Genomic DNA, 15,492 nt, shown 5'->3' on the forward strand with positions numbered 1-15,492 from the left:
CACAGCTGCACCCACATAGAATCACAGCATGTCTGAGTTTGGACCTCTAGAGATCATCTGGTCTAACCCCTCTCCTTAAGCAGGGCCACCCAGAGCTGGTTCCCCAGGACCACATCTCCAAGTATGGAGACTCCACCACCTTCCTGGACAACCTGTGCCAGGGTTTGGTCACCCTCACAGTAAAAAAGTGTTTCTGGCTGTTCAAGGGGGACCCTTCTGTGTTTCCTTGTGTGCCTGTTGTCTCTGGTTTTGTCACCAGGCACCACTGAAAAAATCCTAGCTCTGTCCTTGTTAACATCTTCCATTCAGATATCTATTGATAAGATTTCCCTGAGCCTTCTGCAGGCTGAACAGTGCCAGCTCTCTCAGCCTTTCCTCATGTGAGAGATGCTCCAGTTCCTTCATCATCTTTTTTGTGGCCCTTTGCTGGACTCCCTCCAGCATGTTCATGTCTCTGCCCCAAACCAGACACACTGCTCCACTAGTGTGGCATCACCAGTGCTGATCACCTCTCTCGACCTGCTGGCAACACCACACTGCAGCGAGCAGGAGGCTGGTTGATTTCAGTGTCAATAGTTAACCATTAATTCTTTTCATTATATCCAGCACCTCTATATTGTTGGAAGCATTTTTAAGATAATCAATTCTGTAGCTGAGTGTTTTCATCACCTGGTGATGAAAAATTTTTTAATTTATTATTATAGGTAATATATTACCTATAGAAATGTGCCTAAGAAAGTGGGACAATAATAGAAAAAGTTGTGACTATATTTACAGCTGGCTAGATGATACAATTGCCACCTTTGCCATTTAGACTATAGCAATATAATATAGTATTGTGTCACAGAGCAAATGGATTTTTCAAATTGGTAGGCAGTAGTTTGGTTATTCACACAGTTTCTTAGTCCATTTTTAAGAGAATTGTTTCATCTAGTCCACAAGTAAGTTTTCACAGAAATTAAGTCCTTTCTTAGGAAAAATTCCTGGCTGAAGCAATGTATTGTCCCTCAACAATTTTAATTAATTAGGAAAAAGAACTATGCCACAGACAAACATCATACCAACATAGTGTTGCTTCATAAATGTACATCACAGAACAGTCTAACAGCAGAGTAGCAGACAATAGCTTCAGTATTCTGTATTAATCAATTAAAGAGTTTCTGTAATGTCATTTGTACCATTTGTACTTTGGTTTGGAAATGCTGTATTTCCTAGCATATTAATTGCTTTTAGAAATAGTTTGATGAAATTTCTAAATAACATTTTTGAAACTTTTTTCCTTACAAAAGTATTGTATTCATGAAGAAAAGTCTGAAGTAATATAGAATGAATTTAAGCAAATTGATTAGAATCAGTATTTAGCTGAAAAATCCAAGAGAAAGAACTCCTATCTTCCTCCCTCAAGAAAAAGAGGTTGTGGTATTTTTAAGACGGTTTGATTAACTAGTCTGACAAGCATCACTTCTCTGTGAAGAGGCTTATTTACTAATGAGAGGTGTTGAATTATCACTGTCTTGCCTTCCCTCCACATTTAGGGTAGAGTTCCCTTTAGCTCCTTCCACTTCCTGTAAAAGATATGAAAAAACAGATAATGTTCAGAGACATTATCTGCATTAGTGGCAGTAAATTATCATGGAATTACTTGAGCTCATCGTTCTGTGATGTGGTATATGCACTATTGTAGCCTATGAAGTAAGTAATAAATAGGGCAAAGTAAGGCAATACAAGCTAACCATATATGTTTTTTCCACAACCTAAAGGTCTCTAGCTAAATTGCATATTTGGGCCTTGATTTAGTTGCTTACCTGCAAGAGATCTCGTCGAGGACCAAGGGACCGCGGCAAGATCTGGTGCCATTTAGTGTGCAATATCTCATCTGGCCTCTACATTCTGCTCCAGAAGAACATGCACTGTCTGTAGAGGGCTGTCAGCTGTGAAACACAGTGCTGTTGTGTATGTCACTCTCTGTGCATGCCTCAGTTAAACTAAGTCATCTGAAATAGCATTAGGTATCTACATTCAGGTAACCAAACCGAGTCCCTATCACTTGTTTAGTCATAAGTATGCAGTTCAGTTTCTTAACTGCATCTAATGAAATTTAAAATAACCAAAGACATTCCAGAAGACAGGAAGTCTTTCATAGGTCATGTGTCTCTTCTATTGTCTCCACATCATGGGGGCCAGTATCATGAGGTGGATGCTTAGATACTCAATTAACTAATCAAGCCCATGCTATTTTGTAAGTCAGAAGAAGCATAAGTGTTTCAAAACTCTCTCTTCCAAGCAATTTTATGAGAAGGGAGAATTCTCCTGCTTCATGAGAAATATTTTCTGACAAAAGGTTCGGATATCATAGGATGCCCAGACAGACAGATCTACAGAAAGGGTAGTGAGGCTGCTGCTGATAGTGGTTACTCCCATTTCTACTTACACACTGTGCCTGTTCTATCAGCTATGTTTGATTCCCACGTGTCTTTTTAAAATGGCAAGTCTTCTCAGAGCGCACTGCACTTCAGCAGGTGGTGCCAAGACTTATGTCCACAGAAATTTTGATGCACATTTTTCTGAAGTGATTTGCAAAAGCTCGTGAATGAACAAACTGACTTTGTTACTAATGTCATACATTGGTAGCAGTAAGAGGTTAAGCTGCTTTCATGCAGTGCGTGAAAGGAAATTCTATATTAAAAGAAGAATGTTATTTTCTGGAAAGCAATTGTACTGCTTGGACTGAGTCTCTTCATAATTCCTACAGAGAATATAATTCCTATCTAGACAAAAGGAACTAGCTTTATAGTAAAGGATTCTCCACAGTGATTACACCATCTTGTAATTAAATATGTTTACAATATATCTTGTACTTAGATCTTCTAATGAGCACCATACTGCATCAACAGGATTTGAATCCAGGACTCTCCGAGTCTTTCTTCAGCATCCCTATCCCTAAGAAATCACAACCACTTTCTTTGCTCACGTCTCCTCAGAAAGAAAGAGCATTAAAACTTCACTAAGCCTAAGCATTAGGCTTCACTGCTGCTTTTTCCTCCAGCTTAGTCATGTCCTATCAAGACTCTCAATCAAAATATATACCTGAAATAGAAGGCTTGGATCTCTCCTTGCAAAAGATCCATACACAGCGGAATTGGTGACATCCCATTCCACAATGACAAAGATCACACAGATGAGAGGACAAGATGGAGATCTCACGGAAAATACCATGTGACCACTGAGGGGGATGGGGGTGCCTAAATCTAGACTTTACAACAGAAATGAGAACATGGAGGGGAAAGGAAATTAAATACAGACATTGGCTATTGTTCATATGCTAGAAAACCCATGAAATAAAGAATGAAAAGTGTTCTGGGATGAATATTATCATTCCAAACTATAAGATTCCCACTAATTGTAATGATAGCAGAGGTGAATTGGGCATTTTTGAAAAATCACGCTCTTGATAACGATACATGTACCAGTAGTTATAGAGCTATTAACTTTATGCTATTAACTACTGGCAAGAACAGTGGTAGAAAAGGGAATCTAGAAATATCACCATCCTTTTCTAACTACCCTCTGAATCTCTACATAAAATGTGATAAACAGCATTCTTCACACAGTAGCAAATTTGCACCTTGGATTGCAAGTAACTCAGCTTCTATCAGGCAGTGCTAATGTGGGAAAATTAGGCTTACGGTTTTGGCAGCACTAATTTCTTCTAGCTAACAGGATGAAATTTTTCAGATGCCAATAACACATGGTGAGTTCCCATTATGTATTTTTCAGCAAATCCAACTAATTAGGAACTAATTACGAATTCTGGTAGCACAGTAAGATCAGGTTCTGATAAACTGTCATCTTTGTAGCTGTGAAGATTCTGCAATTAAGCCTTATTTTATTTTCTCAAATGCTGGCAATGCCTAAAGGCAGAGCTGGAAAAAATATCCAGAGGACTCTGTCTTCTGTAACCTCCGTTAAAAGGCCCCTTCATAACAAGATTAATCCCTCCTTTATTTTTTTGCTTTTTTGCCCTAAAATACAACATAAAATTGTTCAACTCTGTACCAAGAGAGACTAAGTGACTATTTAACAGTTTACACCAATTACAGGATCTTGTTGTTTCTTTGGCATGGTTCTGCCCTGTCCCCCACCAGCCTGCTCACAGTCTCCCATGTTGCACTTGGACTAAGCATTCTGGGATAGGACCTTTGAGGGAACTTCATTCTCTCTTTATAGGAAATGTAGCAGAGAGAAAGTCCTGTTCCATGATTAGGTTCTTGCAAGATACAGTCTACAAATAACCACATAAAGCCCTACTGTGCTAAACTCAAAATATGATGCAATGTTACTTCGAGAATATTTTAAGCAAATAAGACAGGTGCAAAATATGCCTCAAAGTTAGCTGTATGATTGAGGCAAATGCCAGTTTAATTTTAGATTTTAATTCTAAGTGACTTGATTCAAAGAGAGAACGAGCTACTCTGGGAACAGAGGGATGTGGAGATTTCTCAGTTCTTGGCAATTAAATGCTCAGAACTGACAGAAGTGAAATAGTTATGGGCCATATCCACGCACATGATACACATCTAGTGGAGTACAAGTTTTGCCTTTGCGCCTCTCATATATGTTTACTTAACTCCTACATGCAAACACTGACATCTGTCAGCCTCATCCTTGTGGATATTAGGAAAACACGTGCTCTCCTCGAGAAGATAGCCTCCATAATTTACATACAGTAGCATGTGCATCAGAAGACTTCACAAAGACCTCTTAGCAAAAGGTTTGTAGGTTGCAGGACACATTCACAGAGGTTGCAAGTCACAGGACTTCGTTTTCCCCCAGTTCTATATAGTTGCAGTGTCGCCTTCTGCAATGCTCCCCAAATCACAGCCAGGTAAAGTTTCTGAAACTTTTGGTAACAATTTTTGCCTCCTGTTGATAAGCTAAACACAGAAATTGCCACCAGTAGATAAATATCCTTCATAAAAGTTGGTTTGGGTTTTTTTGTGGGTTTGTTTTGTTTGTTTGTTTTGTGTTTGGGTTGGGTTTTTTTGTTTTGCGATTGTTTGGGTTATTTTTGTGACATGTCAATATCTTGTAGCCAGACTGCAGTAGTAGAGGACTTTTGCCCTAATGCTGCTGATGGTCCCCAGGTTTCACCTTCACAGCATGACATACCTGAGGGATGCTGCAACAGCACTTTCATCGTGTTCAGTCTTATGAAAAGCCTGACCATGAAGTTAAAACTTGGACAAAATAGAAACAAACTTGCTCAACAGTGTGGTTTTTTTCTTGCATCTATATTCATCATCTGATTACTGCAGTCTCATTTCATAAGCCTACAAGACCTACAAGAATAGGTAACAGCTAACACAACAATTATTTTTGTCTCTAAACTGCTCGACTCAAGCTAGAAGCACAAGAAAGGAAATACCAACTGTAACCCTGAAAACTTCACTTAGACATCAAATTTGCAGAACACTTAATTTTTCAGTGAGTTACGGACTGTGTAACCTTTATGAGAAAGCAGCTGAAAGCAAAACTGTCATCTTGTCTGAATGAAATTAATTGATTTTACCTGTTCTAGAATTATCTAGAATTAATCCATCTAATATTTAAGCTATCTACTAAATCATTAAAAAAACCATAACTAAATTATAAATTCAAGTATTTGTAATCGTAAAAGGAACTGACTTAATCAATGAATTCATCTAGTTAAACCCTAAAGAGCCAAGAAATGCTACCAATCTCCTAGAATAATGTCCATTCATAAAGCCATGAGACATAAAGCAATGACACTCAAACTCCTTAGGTGCTTAAGAGCAGGAGAATGGACATTTGGGTTATGAAAGCTGAATTAAGCAGGATCATACTGTTGCAAAACAAAAGTCATGAGATAATTTTTTTTAATTTGTTGATGTGTGGAAAGTGTTTTGGGGTTTTTTGTTTGATTGGTTGGGCTTTGTTTGGGGTTTGTTTTGCTGTTTAACTCTTTCAGGACTGAAGTGTTGTGCATCATCTTTGGCACATAAATACAATCTGGACTTCCCTGGGAAATTGTCACAGAATGTGCATTGATAGATCTTCCCTTATAATGCTGAAACCAAAATATCTGCATCAATGTTTGTGTTCTCAGGAACACTCTGAGAGAGACTGACACTAGACACTCAGTCCACTTTCTGTCTAGTTTGTAGGAGGTACTCAGTGAGGTGTCAGCTTCCAGGCATTGCTCAACAACTCCTAAGTTTACAGGGAAAGTTCAAGCCCACTCCTCAGCCCTACAGATCCTACAAGAGGGGAGGAGTATGACAACCTGCCAGGTCATTCTTCAGCTTCCTTCACTGGCAAGACAGTATGCCCAGAGGGATGCTCTGAGGCACTGTTTTGGGAACAGGAGCCTAAATTTCTATTCCAAACTTAAATGCACTTCCAATAAGTGAAACTTGTCCAAAATTTTGCCAGGACTATGGTCTTCAGGGAATGCTGACCTTAAGGGACAAAAAACTTTAGTAAATAAGGGGTTTTTTCTAGAACAGGTCTGGATGGATTGCTAGAATATTCTATTTTTGTAAACATTAAATATAAGAGGAGAAACCTCACCACAAGAACATTGATAAGAATTCCAAACACTTCGTTTCTTCACTTTAAAAACATGTAGTGCCTACTTAGTTGTCTGAAAGTCCTGGGAAACAGCTGGATTAATTTAATCGAATCAGTGAAAATCTTTTGAGAAACACGAGTGCTTCTAAGGAAACGAACAAAACCCAGAAAGAAAGCCCAACATTACATGACCAAAAATTACACTAAAGTTTCTTTTCTGTTGGTGCATTGCCCTTTTGCTTCAGAGACTGAAGGATGAAAAACATTCCCAACATATATTATTAGCAGATTAAATTTAGTTTCTGCTGATACTTTCAAAGGATTGGGTGAACGGATAGTAGCATTAGTATTATCTAAACCTTCACTCAGATCGAGGACTCAAAGATTAACAGCTGCAGATTTTATAACATTTCTAATTCAGGGATAAATTGTATTTTCTAGAATTGGAGGCATAAGTAACATCCTAAATTCTTAGGAACCATTGACTTTACAGAAACAGACTAAGAACTCAGGACCATGAAAAGATGAAATTAGATGAAAAAAAAGATGAGGAACATAGGATAAGAATCTCATCTGCAAGGAGGAACAGAGCTTTGACTCCTGCAGACAGGGCTGCTGTGAGGCAGTAGTCCTGTTTGGTTTTATTATATTATCGCTTCTGCTTTCATTACACCATATAATTTTGACATGATGCCACAGCTTCCACAAAAGCATGCCTCTACCATTTACCTGATGATTAGGGCACATTAGGGGAAAATGTGGTCAGAAAAGGGAGGAAAGAACCGAAGGAAGGAATTTTGTATGCGAGCAGATGGGATAGTGGAATGCAGCTATTTTTAAATAAGAAAGCACAGATCCTATGCCTCATTCTGAAAGACAGCAAGCTTCTATTTTCAGGGGAAGATTCCAAGTAATTTATACTAAACAGAGAAGCATATCTCCTATAGTCTTAAGCAAGGTACCAAAGTAAGTTACATTTCTGTGTTCTATCCCTGTGCTAGACTTCCCTCTTCATAGGCAGTTACCCAGTCTCATTTGAGATACCAGATTTTCCACACTCACCAGATAGGGGAATTTAAGCACTTCACATCTTGATTTCTATTCTGGGTGCATTTACAGGTGAGATTCTTGCCAAAAAGCCTTTCTTAGGCTTTCTTTATATACCTAAAGAAGTTCATACTATTAATTTTATAAACTATATGTACTCTTCTTTCCATTTTACACACTTGCACTCGCAGCTCTCATGCTGTATCATACCAACTTGATGTTAAGAATAAGTAGTCAACATTAAAAACTGGTCTGTTTCCTTACATTTGGAAGCATAGCATGTGACATTAATAAAATGGAGTCAGTTACATCAACATTTCTCAGGGAAGGAAGAATAAATAGATTTGTGGTAGAATGTTACATGTATATATATAATCCTATACATTAAATATTTTAGTAACATGAGCATGTTACTTATTTAGGTGAACATAACAAGCCACTGAAGTTAGCAGTAACTGTTGCCACTGCTACTGAAGCTTCCTTCACTATGTACCCACTAAAACTAACATTTGGAAGGGAAATATTTCTTTGATTCCTTTGAAAGAGCAAAAGGATTACTGACTGGAATCAGATCTCTGTCTATGATTTAGATTTATGTGTAACTGGAGAAGACAATCTCCTTTAAAATTAACTTTCGCTGCTTCATTTCTTTACTCACACCCCTTTATTTTCCTGCAATTGAACAGGCAATTATGAATGAGAATAACAACCATACTTTGTCCACAGTCGTGATTTCATTCTTTTATCTGCCCCTGTTCTTTTCATGTCAGAATGCCAGTCCAGCTCAGATCACCAATGCCTTCTCTTCTCCAAAACATAAAACTTAAGGCTATGAGAAATAGCAATGCAATAAGATACAGAAAGAAGGTTAAATCAAGTAATTCCCTGTTTGAAAATTCTATTTTTCCTAATCCTTCTTCCTTTCCCATAATTATGACCAGTCTTCTGTTTCAGCCCTCATTTCACTTCCATTTCAAATCCTAATCAATCTAGTATTGCTTTTGCTTTATTTATATCCTTCTTTCTCTTTTCTGTGGTGTACCTACTTTCCCGCTGTAGGTAAAAATAAACACATGCACCTAAACAAGTTAAAAAATTATTTTCTTACTACTGCTGCTACTCAGAGTACCTTTCTCTGGTTTTTCTCTATTTTCCATTGCCTTTTCAAATTCTATGCCTTTGTCTTCAAACTGGGTCCCAATATCTGACTTTAGCCCTGCCTTTTTTTTCTTTTTTTTTTCAAATCACCTTTGCTTTGTGATCTGTTATAACCTTTATTAGAGTAGTTTGGTTTTGATCCCAAGTGCTAGTCACAAATACCTTTGTGGCAGATCAGGCTCTCCATTGAAGGAACTCCATGCCAGTATCTAATTATAAGTTACAGTAAAAGATGAGCTAAACCAAGACTCATTTTCTATCCATCCATTTGGTGTATTTGCTGAAGATTACTCCGTGTTTTGAGCGATAGGTGTTTTAGACCTATCTTATCTGTATGGGCAGAAAGAGGAAGAAAGCACTCCTTCCCTTGGGCAAAGAGTTAAATGGTGTTAGACATCTTCGAAAGGTATCAATATGTAAATACAAATGCTATCAGTAACACCTAGCATTAAGATTAGACTACCTTAGAGTCTTCCATCTTCCTAACTTTGGCCACCTTTCTCTTGCACCTTAGAACACCATCTGTGATTGCACTTGTCCCTGGCCAAACAATCACAAAATCAGGAAGGATTTTTTCAGCCACACTTTCATTGTTCTTTCACTCATACTGAAGAGGGATGAACACCACAAACCTAAATCAGCTTTCATTTGACCAAGGGGATACATATTTTTTCCAAGGTTAGACTGTCTCTTCTACCATCTGAGGCCCTCAAGCAACAGCTGGCTGAGAAAACAGCCAGGCCACAAAGCGTGTACAGAAAACTTCATCTCCAGGGTTAAATTCAGCTAATGCTCTCTCGGTCATGAAGTACTACTGAAACTGTCAAAGGCAAAGGTTGCTTATCATGTGACAGTTTAAAAACAGATTTCTTTCAATTTAGGTATAAAATAGCAAGTTCAAATATTCCACACTCGAACAACAGCAGTTGTCAGGCCCCACACGTGCACTAGATGGGATCATGACACAGAAGGATATAAATCTACATTCTTCAGATCATAAATCAGTCAGACGGACTGACTGACCGCAAACAGGATGCCCATAGGACTGGGCTATTTTCCAGCTGCCCCATGACGAGATTCTCCTGGTGTATTCAGCATTGTGAGAACCAATATAATGGTCTGATTCAGTTAGATCTTCTTGTGTTATGTTTCAAACTGTTGAATATAGATATCCCAGGATACTAAAAAATACACAGTTCCAGTGTGCTGAACCTATACAACTCTTCCCTTGACAGATCAATACATTTCCCACCAAATATTTTATTTCTGAAATAGTTTTTTTAAAAAATTAAATACATTTGAAAACAACTTGCCTAAGCATACATTTGAGGCAAACAAAGTAATTTTATGTCATGCTTATTTTTTTATCTATACTAAAAAAAAAAACAACCAAGCACCCTATGGGTTTTTTACTTTAAAATGAGGGGAAAACCCTATAAGAAGATCAGATCTGGGGTACAATTTTTACACAGACAATTTCCAACATAAATGCTAGTTATTAGGTGTCATGTAGAGTCAGGAGTTGCCATGGAATCCATTTGCCTCTAAACCAGCTCCTCCTGCTGGAATACTTTCTCATTATTATTTCTTTCAGCAGCACAAAAGGAGCTGGCTTACAGAAGAAATGTTATTTTAGTATAAAGTTTCTACGGTGTCTGCAATCAGACATGAAATTAAAATCTAAATTTAAAGCTATATTTCTGTTCAAGTGTAAAGCAACATTACTGTGGTCAGAAGAACAAAATCATTGTAGACTTTTTATAGATTCAGCGAAGCAGAGAAAAGAAATTATAGCTGAAGTCTTTCTTTCAGCTGTCTTCCCATAAGTGAAAATAAAAGTTGTATCTGATGTCTACTGTTTACATTTTTGCTACATTATTCTCCCATTATGCTTAACTTTTCACGTTTTCATACTAGTTATTCTGCACAACAGCAGCCTCATTAGCAGCCTAATTACTAATGTCCTGGTACACAGAACAGTGTGTGCATGCTGAACACTGGGGTTATTAGGCCAGTGAACTCACTTGTTGTGATGTCAGTTTCAATAGATGGATTTCAGAAGAAAAAATATAATCATGCCTTCAAACTCTTGACACACCAATTATTGAGTTTCAATTCTTTTGTATACAATGTACTGCAGTGAGGCTGGAGGACAATACTGGAAAGAAACCAGCAATATTAGAAAACTATGTCAGTGATTTGTAGCTTGGCATGTAAATACTTATTATTAATATTATTGTTTACTATAGACATTGACTAGCATTGCATCTGGAAGCCCTAAACAGAAACAAGATCCTATTGTGATCAACACTGTATGGAGATACACACAGCCCTTGCCTCCAAGAGCTTATATTGTATGGTCCCAGCCTTGTAAACCGATCTGGGTCGATAGATTCTTGCACCCCTGTGGAGTCCTCCAGCCCTCCAAGGCAGTCAGAGCTTCCTGCATAACCTTCCTATACGAAAAAGTGGCAAGCAAGCTTTGGGTGCAGGGAGCCTGTACCTTTCTAATCCATTTCTCTCCTACTCTTTAGCAGTTGAACTATGCCCAGACTTAGACTAGTCCACCCTCTAATCCAATTTCTGACCCTTATTTACATCTCTCCAACTCAAGAATTCTGGTCCTGCCAGAGAATCAGAGGAAGCTCTGTGCCAGGCAATACCATTCCTTCTCCAGCCCTAGGTTTTCTAAGGTCCCGTAACTGCAGATAGATTTCTGCACCCATGGAGAGGTCTGTGGTACCTCTCAGGAAGCTCCCCGGAGTGCAACAGACACTGGACAGCCACTACCCTTAGAAAAGCAAAAGAATATAGAGACAGAGAATCTTTTGCCCTGGAGGGAAAGCAGAAGGGTCATTGGAGCCCTACAATGAATAGAAGCAGCCCAGTGTCAGTAAACAATGAGGGCTGGGCTGCGGGGCCAGGATAGGGATCCGCAAGCTAAGTGTTGACAGCCAGAACATTCAGGCAGGAACCTCACTAGCCAGGGCCCGCCCCACATTACCTGAGTGAAGAGAATAAGGCCGGCACAGGGATGGCAGCTGGGCTCAGGGCAGAGCCAAGGTCATTAGACAAATCCATAGCGGCAAGGCAAGTCCAAGGTCAAGGTGGGAAGTCAGTCCATGGGGTCAGGGTCTAGGTCAACAGGGTCCCTGGTGAGGTACAGGCACTGGACACAGAAACCCCTATAGCCTGGCTCAGGCAAGCACTGAGGGCATAGTGGGAAGCTGCCAGGTGAGGCTGGTTGGGGCTATTAAGGCTCCCTGGTGCACTCAGGGACCTGACACCTACAGTCTTCTTCTCATTCTCCAGTATGGCTGCACTGACAAGTGGTTGGGTTCAGCCATGCACCAGGAGCATTTTGTGCTGAAGCCAAAATTAAAACCAGACTGCAACACCTCCTAAGGTTTTGGCGCATTTCAAAAATGCGGCATTGACATCACCAAGCTATTGCCAGACCAAAGAAATGCCAATTCCTTGTTCATCTTACCAGCTAAATCATACAGTAAATTACACAGAGCAAGTAAGCCCTTGAACTTCCTTGTTCCAGCTGCAAGTAGTGGACACTCCTCAGGAGAGGCACTGTGGGGAAAATGTCCTTTTAATAGGCTCTAGCTTCAGCTGGTTACATCCAGCTATCACAGTATATAAGTGGAGTCCCACCATCAGTGAACAATAGAAATCAGAGTTTAGACAAAACATTTCAACAGTGAGGCAAAACTTAAATAAAAAAATATTAATTATGGGCATGTAAGAAGCCTTGGGAATCACCCCTACCCCTCAGCAACAGATTTAGCATGGTCTGAAAGAGATTGAAGCTGGATTCAAGATTACAAGTTTGGTGCTGTTTCCCTATGCCCCCATCCAATATAAGCAATTGATCCCACAGTGTTTTCCTCAAAGACATCATCTCATCTACATCATTTCTGAAGAAACCAGTTACAAACTCGTTCATACTGCAGTTGCAATAAGGCATCTATTCACCACATGGGGAACGCAGAGGACAGTAGCAACAGGCTTGCAGAGCGCCCAAATAATTCAGAAAATATTAAGCGACAGAGACATTCCCAGTTTAGTGTACAACGCTCATAAAAGCAATTAAACTTGTAACCACAAACAAGTGAGACTAAAACAAGGAAAGATCCTATTAAAACTCATGCAGAGAATGCTTCCCACCTTGCCTTTCAATAAAACTGTAAGCATCATGATGATTATGATACACACCAAGTAGAAAGGGTACCAGCTCCAGAGCTGTCAGACAGCCTCACATGCTGTGTCCCTCCTTTTTGGTCTGATCAAGCCTATTCTCTGAGGTGATAGGAGGCTGAAGACAAGAGTTTCAGAGCAGCAGAGGGGGGTAGTTCCTCTTGCTATTGATTTCATCTGAAATGGGCATGTGTTATTTCAAAGCGAAGTGTGTCCTCAAGGAGGGTTAAACTGCTCTCCTCCGCTGAAACAAAGCAGTGATACAAGTCTATTTGTGACCTGTTAATTATCAGGTTGATAGTAAGAACAGACTGTGGAATGGATCCCACTATTTTAAGCATTATTCTTTGGGGTGCTGAAATTTAAACAGGCTCCCGCTGACAGATTTTCCTCCGACTAATGAAATAACTTCTTTGCTAATCAAAGCCAGGCCTTGGGAGAGGAGATTTTGGTGATAGCCAGGGGTTGGAGGAAGCCTGACATAGTTCCAGCTACACCAGCAGACGTGAACAAGTGCAGATCTTATTCTGTACCTGAGGCCTGAGGAAGCCCACCCTCCCGAGGAGGGTCCCCTTGCCATGAGCTCCTCTGGCTTGCCTGCAGCTGGAATGTACCTGGGCAAAGCTCCCACAAGGACGTTCCCTGTTTGGGACTGGGAGAGTGAAATCCAACATAGCATACCAAAGCACATAAAATACCATGAAAGGGACGTTTCGTACCCATCACCCCCTTCAAAGCTCAGACAAGCTCAGATGCCCCTCTCTTTTAGAGGTGAGGGGGGCAAGGTTCCAGGCAGGTGAACTTACAAACTGGGAGAAGAGCGGGGGGAAGAGCACCAGTGGTCGGCATTGTATGGGCCCCTCTCCACTCCTCGCCGGACCCCCTCGTGGGGGACACTAATTGGGGCGGCAGGACAACTCTGGGAAGTGCAGCGCTGTGCGGAGCGGTGGGCACGGGGGGAGCTGCGAGGCGCCGCTTCCCGCGCTGACGCCAGCGGCGCGCTTGTGCGGCGGGATGGCGCGGGCGCGTGGCGCTGCGGATCCTGCGCCGTGGGAGGGGAGGTGAAGGGAGGGAAGGCGAGGGCAGCGTGGGGTGCCGCTGCCGAGCCCCCAGAGAGCCCGCAACCGAACAAAGCCCTCGACAGCCGGGAAGCCTCCCCCGAAATGCTGCAGGGGCTCGGCGGGGCGGGAGCGCACCGGCATCCTGGCTCTGCCCTCCCAGGAAGAAGCGCCGCGGGGGAGCGGCGGCAGAGCCCAGGGCGCCCGCCCAGCTGCGCCTCTGGGGCAGCTCCCGCCATGGGTGCTAGGGCCCCCGCTTCCGCCAGGAGGAGGGAGAGGAATAGCGCCATGGCGACCTGAAGGGGAAAGGGGTCACATGGGGGAGCGAGCCCTGCGTGGGGGTGAGCTCCGGGCGGCGCAGGGAGGGTGCGGCACGGCCCGCGGGGGCAGCGAGGGCGTTGGGTGCCGGCCCCGGCTCCGCCTCCCGCCGTGGGGCCGGGGAAGCCCAGAGCAGGTGAGGAGGAGCCAGGACCGCCCGGACCGCCGGGACTGTCCAGGAGTGGGAGGGTAACAACATACGCCGGTGCAGCAGAAAGGATATCAGAGCTAGGCAGAATGTCTGTGAAGGGACAGGGAGGGCAGCAAGAACTTTCTGAATTTTGTAATTTCGTCAAAGTTCCAGTCCCGTGTACTTCCCGAACCTCTCAAAGCATTTCAACTCGATTCGGGAGTTCAGTGTACCAGGCTTCTTTGGAAGTGTAGAAGGCAAGAAAAAATGTCATTTGGGGTAACTGTTACTGACCACGAAGTAGATTTTTTTTTTTAACGTTTCTTTATATTTACTATATGTTTTCTTTCGCTGCTCCCCGTCACAGTAAGATAGCTTGACTTCCGATCATTAGCAAGAGTGTATTCAATAAGATAAGGGCTAAAAGGTACTGACCTCTGACTGCCCCGGAAAAAATGAATATAAATCATCTCGTTACATTTATACCAAAAACAATAAAATTGAAAGGAGAGCGTAGTGAAGTGTTCCTCCTCCCTGCAAAGCATCAGTTAAAAAAATCCACGGATATATCGCCAAAAATTGTTTGAAGCAGTTACCGAAAATAATGAACAATAATGCTAGTGGTGGAATACTCTAACTTTGCAACGTTTCGGTAATTATTTTTAAGAGCTGCATTCGGAACCGCTTGCTTATATCTGAGACCTGGTAGCCAAGGGTCTGTTAACTATTTCCTGTGTTAAAGATTCGGCTTTCTCCTTGTCCTGCTCCCCTGAACATCCTAATAAAATTAGCGAAAGAGCCGGAATAAAGCACCTAGAGCATGGTTTGAATCTTGAAGGTTAAGATCTAGATCAGTTAAAACATATTAATTACTTCTGAATGGTCTCAAAGAGCATTTGCCGTGTATATTTATGTCAATAAAGCCTTGATGAGGGCACGGATGGAAATTCACATCACACTCCAATTCACCAGGGTACCCAAGTG

This window comes from Neopelma chrysocephalum, unplaced genomic scaffold, assembly GCF_003984885.1.
Source record: "Neopelma chrysocephalum unplaced genomic scaffold, ASM398488v2 Primary Assembly neopelma1_23b, whole genome shotgun sequence".
NCBI lineage: Eukaryota > Metazoa > Chordata > Aves > Passeriformes > Pipridae > Neopelma > Neopelma chrysocephalum.